We start from the raw sequence: 6,258 nt of genomic DNA on the forward strand, positions 1-6,258 counted from the left end.
CTAGGCCTATGCCCAGCTAGGTGGACTGTAAGGAAGGGTCCACCACTCACCAGTTCCCAGCTGGGAGAATGAGAAGGCCTTGCTCTTAGCCTCCCAGTGTTAGGGATTGAAGGGGCAGGTATAGCCTTTCCTGAGCCAGCATGGGGTTTCCATGTAAGAGCACAGGTGGGGGTCTAGAGCCCAAGATTTCCACCTGTCAGCCTAGTTGTATTTGGAGTATTCCTTGCTGTCATCCATAGTGGGCTTTATTGTGTCATTGCCTGGCTTGCATCCAGTAGAACAGATTTCCCCATGCTCATTTGTGGGTTGGAAGTCTTGGACCAGCTGCAGAGCTGTGTCCATGGAGCACCCAGAAGCAAATCATTGACAATGATTGGTGAAGTGTACCCTTGCTATGGATGATAAACAGGCCCCTGTAGGCAATGCCTTCATCTTCCTTCAGCACACCAGACCTTGGGACAAGCTTCTGGTTACATTGGCAGGCAGGGGCATGTTCACGGGGTCCAAGCCTCCTTCCTTCTCAAGAGGATCAGGCTTGTTGATCCAAGCCAGGTGGGTGAACTGAGAGTAGTCAGAGAGCCCAGCAGCTACCAGCCTAGCTTGCCAAAATCCTCAGCATGTTCTCTGAAAATGATCTCCATGGGACAGACAAGAGGTGATGTTCAGTGGATAGAAAAAGAGGACCAAAGTATTTACCTCTGTAGTCAGAAAGCTTCACCTCCTTGAAGGTGCCATCCACCACAGAGGTGTCTCAAGGTGTAGGGTGGGCTTTCACTGTGCGAGTTGTCCGAGGCCATGACAAAGCTGCATGAGCAAGGGTGGGACGTTCAGACTAGCATACCGGGGAACACACATTTCGGTATGCCATTATACTTCAATTAAAAAAAAAATTTTTAAAAGGGAAAAAAATGCTTCCTACCCTACAAGTTATTATCTTATTAACACTGTATATGTATTAACACAAGCCATCCTTTTCTATTTTTATACCATTTTTTTTAAATAAAGAAAGCGTGGATCTTGAGTCATTCTCAGGAAACTCTTGCATAACTCCTCAACTTATTGCCTATTGGCTCATAAGTAGTATCTACAGCAACTGAATTATTTTAGATATTATGTCCACAGTTAATATGATTTTAAATGTATATTGTTTTCTAGGTATCTCTAAGTAAAAGCTTTCACAACTGTAATCTGATTCCCATGTGTAGAATACAACTGATACTTGTTTTAATTAATTCTCCACAGCTGCCCTCTATTGCACTGGCAAACTTAAGAATCATCAGAAGACTTAGTGTTTCAATTAGACTCTTATTCCTTACCACTCTTCGGCTATCAGGGACAGTGTTGCTGCTATTGCCTTTACCCAGGGATACCTCTCCTCAGGGCTTCCATTTTATTTATTGTTTTGTTTGCTTATTTTAGAATGAATGGTTTAGGTGTCTGTCTCCCTCAAGGAAGAAGCTGAATGTGATTTACCTTAGTACTATTTACACCTATTCCAGTGTCTGAAACCTAGTAGGTACCCAATATACACCAATTAAAGGAAGATTGGCTGAATAAACAGATGACGCATTTCAATGTTACAGAGTGAAGTTCTATTTTTTTTTATTATAAATTTATTATGCAAGACATGTTGGGATCAAGATGGTAGTCAAGGAACTCTATGTGGTTGGCATGAGCCTCCACTGGCACATAAGAAACAGCTCTAATTCCAAAGAATAAAGGCTACCATGCTATATAAAATATCAAGCATCCTAGATATACCCCAGAGCTCACATCCACGGTTTCTGGTTAGATGGAAAAATGCAATCCCAAGAGGCATTACTGGGGTGAAGTAATTATTGTAGAAAGAGAGTAGTCAGTTTAAAAGCATATCAAAGTTCCTGCCCCAGGTTCACCTTTAGTATATCAGAGTTAAAGTTCAGGTTGGCAACAGATCTCAGTTTCAACTGTACCTTAGGAAAGAGAAAAAGAAAAGGGAGAAAGATGGCATTACTGAATAGTATTTTCTAGGCATTGCCTTGAATGCTTGCACATACATTATTTATTTATTCAATACATGTTTAGTGAATGTCTAGTTGTGTTATGCATCATTTTATGTGCAAGGCAGAAATAGAGGACAGTATGAAGTCCAGTGAAGGAGATTTAGAATTATATATAAAATAATAAGACATTTCAGGTACAATTTGTTCTACAAGAACATAAGGCTTCCAACTTCGACATGAGGGCAATGGGAAAGATTCCAGTGGAGGAAGTAGATATTAAGCTGAGAACTGGAGGGTGAAGGAGAGTTAGCCAAGGGAGATTTCCAGAGAAAGAAAAACATGGGCAACTCAGTGTATTTCTTTTATAAGCCATGTTGTTCAGTTTGGACTGGAGAATTTGAGAATCACGGTCAATTTTCACTTGTCATTTTGACAGTCTCTTAAGGATTGATTGACTGATTTTAGAGAAAGAGAGCAAGCATAGGCAAGCAAGAGGGAGAGGGAAAGAATCTCAAACAGACTCCCCGCAGAGTGTAGAGTCTAATGAAGGGCCCAATTACATTACTCTGAGACCATGACCTGAGCCCAAATCAGGAGATGGACACTTAATAGACACCCACATGCCCCTGATAAATGTTTTATATGAACATCCTTCCCTTTGGTAGAATTCCCAAAGGGAAGGTATGGAGATATTCCTTCCCCCAAACCCTGGAAAGCTAGAGTCCTATCAGGGGTCAAACTCGCTCAATCAGAGAAAACTTTGTCTGTAACATATTCTTGGCCACAGTTGGTTGCTCTTATTTGCAACCCAATTCCCTGATAATTCAGTCTTTAAAGGATTATAAGCAGAAAAGTGGCAAACAGAGGTTTGCAGTTTAGGACAATTTGTCTAACTGTGGAGTTTATAACATGAAGGAGGGTGGCTACTCAAGGAGTCTCGTTCTGGGAGTCTGCCATCAGCCAAATTAGAGATGCCAATGGCCACCTATAGTGGTGTCACTGGGCAAGGAGAATAGGCAGTGGTCCTAAGGGACATTGATGGAGAACTTACAAATATGAAGGAGTTGAGGAAGAGGAAAGATGGTGGCTTGCTTTATTCCCATGCAAAACATTTACTAACCAACTTCTGAGTACATGTTATGGTATATAGGCAACTATATGGAAGAAATAATACAGGTGCAACAGTTAGAGTTTAAATAAGCAAAAACCTTTCTCAGAGTGACTTAAACAGGATTTTTAAAAATCATTTATCTGAGAGTTCAGAGATAAGATTATTGATTTTAATCTAGTAGCTAAATAAAATCTTTCTGATATTGTTTTTGTGCCTTTTCTTATTGGGAGGTATGACTAGGATTAGAGCAGTTTGGAGCCACAAGTCTGGGCCCCAAAATGCTTGGAAGAAACAGGGACATCTCTTCTTGTATCTATCTCTTAAGGGAAATTCCATATTTTCCAACAGTTCCAGAAAACTTCTCCTCCTTCATCACTGTTGTATATTAGGACATGTGTTCATTTATGAAATAATTATTATTGCTAGAAAATTACATGTGTTACAGGCTTAAGCATGGGTTCCTCTAACAAAATTAAGGGGAAAAAATAGTAATAAATAGAAAGAGGGTAAAAATAAACAGTATTAGCAATCTCAGGGGACAAGATGGTAATAGAACACAGAGTTTTTTTTAATCACAAGAGAATAGTACAAGTAACTCTGTGCCAATGTTTGAAAAGATAGATAAAATGGGCAATTTTATTAAAAAATAAGTTACTAAAATTGATTTAGTAAGTAGAAAAATTGAATAGACCAGCAGCCATTAAAAAACTGTATTGGTTGGGGATAGGGAAGCAAAAAAAAAAACAAACAAGAGGCTCTCTCTAAAATAAGCAGTAGATCCAGATCATTGCACCCATAAGTTTTAAGGGATGTTAAAGTTATTAATAACCCATGGGTGTCTGGGTGGCTAAGTCAGTTAAGTGCCTGCCTTTAGCTCAGTTCATGATCCCAGGGTCCTGGGATCCAGTCCCACATTGGGCTCTCTGCTCAGCGGGGAGTCTGCTTCTCCCTCTGTCCCTCCCCCACCTCATGCTCTCTCTCTCACTCTCTCAAATAAAAATCTAAAGAAACAATGACAAAGTTGTTAGTAATCCTTATACTAGCAAATTATTTTCGAAACAAAAAAATAATGGAAAATGACCTTACTCATTTTATGACTCTAATATAGAATAAACGGGAATTAGGTAAGGTATAAAAATTAAATTATAGTTAAATCTCACCTTTTAAAAAACATGAAGAAATAAAAAGAAAGCGGAAATCAAATTCAACCCAATATAGTAAAAAGTAGTAAAAAATACCAAAAATGTTTATTTCAAGAATGCGAGGTTTCTATAATGCATTTTTATTTATTTATTTACTTATTTATTTGACAGAGATTACAAGTAGGCAGAGAGGCAGACACAGGGTGGGGGGTGGGGGAAGCAGGCTCCCCGCTGAGCAGAGAGCCAGTCTTGGGGCTTGATCCCAGGACCCTGAGATCATGACCTGAGCCAAAGGCAGAGGTTTTAACCCACTGAGCCACCCAGGCACCCCATATAATGCATTTTTTTAAAAATTACCAATTCAATATAAAACATGGATCTAGTACCTCAAAGATCATATGATGGAGAAAAAAATAGGTGCATTTGAAAAATACAGCACCTATTTATTTAAAAAGCAATTTAGGAGTCAATGGGAACATCTTTATCTGATAAAGTGCTACCAAAAATCTGTAGGAATATTATTCCTAAAAGTCAAATGTAAGAATCTTTCCTACTAATGTGAGAAATAAAACAAGTATTCTGTTATCATTCAGTTATTGAACATCACATGGGTTGTCCTGGCCAATATTATAACTCAAGAAAAGTAAATACAAAGTATACAAATTTAAAAAGAAGTCACAAAATAGTTGCTATTTACATAGAACATCCAAGACAATCTTAGAATGCATTCTATCAAATAGAAGGTTTAGTAAGATTGTTGAATACAAAATCAACATACTAAAATCATTAGAATTCTTATAAGTAAGCAACGATAAATTAGAAAATCCTATGCAGGATATAAATATTCACAGTAGCAATGCAAATTATATCCACCTTTAGTACCTGTTAGGACTAAGTTAAATTAAAATTGTGTGAAACAAAGAAAAAAAATATAAATTATTAAAGTACACAAATGTGGATAAGTGGATAGATAGATCATATTCATGTTTATACAGAAAGAACATGTCCATCTTGGCCAATTTTGGGTGGCACGCACACTGATATTTTTTATATTACTTATTGTAACTTGCTGTATATTTTTTAACTTTTCAAAACAAAAACAAATCAATAAAAGGCGTTTCGTGTTTCTGAAGAGAAAAATATATTCTACTACATAAATTAATAACATAAATTTCCTACCAATGCTTTTTGTAAGTAAAAGTTTGAACCTAGTGTTTTATTCCTAGGACAAAGGCAGAAATGTTTCATAGAGTGTCTGCCTAAAAATATCTGCTGCTTGAAACCAGGAAATAAGAAAGTCTATTTAAAAGTACATAAAAAGTAGTATGATAGGATTAAAATCTTAAGTAAAAACTCCCAAAGTAATTTCCTGCCCCTGTTTTCATTAAAATGATTATGTCAATATAGAGTCTCAAGATAAGTACATTATAAAACTGTGGTACTCTTCACTCGTTCAGAAAGAAATCAAATAAGTGAATGTGACTGGAAAAGTGTTTATGAAGCAAAGTGAGGTAAGTTTTGAGGAAAATAATATTTTTCAAGATTTTTCCAATGTATTTTTTTAAGTCTCAATTTTATTCATAAGTACTACATTCATTCCTGCGAAAACACTAAATCATACATATCTTCTGTCTGAAAGTTGTATTAACACCTTTCAGCATATCCATAAAACAGGATTATTTTTTCCTGGAGAATTACTGAAGGATATTTTTCTCATCCTAGTTCCAAATATTATTAGATATTTGACACTTTTGGATGATTTAAATTACTTTAGATGAGCTCAAGATACAGTTTTATCACATTGCTTCCTTGAACAAGAGGAGAGAAAATTACATATTAGTTTTATCTTCTCACCAAGATTAGAATAATCTAAAATGGGAATAAAAGCAAAATTTTAACAAAAAATATGTATTTGGGGATCAAATATTGGCACGTATTGGAACCTTGACTTTAGTCGTTCTCCTCGTAAGAGCTGGGAGCTTGGGAAATCATTGATGGTTCAGTAAAGGATCCAGAGAGCTTC

General features: G+C 36.8%; 1 pseudogene; it reads right to left on the reverse strand.

Annotated features, from left to right (window-relative positions):
* Positions 1–201: 201 nt before the first annotated feature.
* LOC111142346 lies at positions 202–797 on the reverse strand (annotated as a pseudogene).
* Between the last annotated feature and the right edge of the window lie 5,461 nt (positions 798–6,258).

This window comes from Enhydra lutris, unplaced genomic scaffold (genome assembly GCF_002288905.1).
Source record: "Enhydra lutris kenyoni isolate GAN:26980312 unplaced genomic scaffold, ASM228890v2 scaffoldscaffold7, whole genome shotgun sequence".
Lineage (NCBI taxonomy): Eukaryota > Metazoa > Chordata > Mammalia > Carnivora > Mustelidae > Enhydra > Enhydra lutris.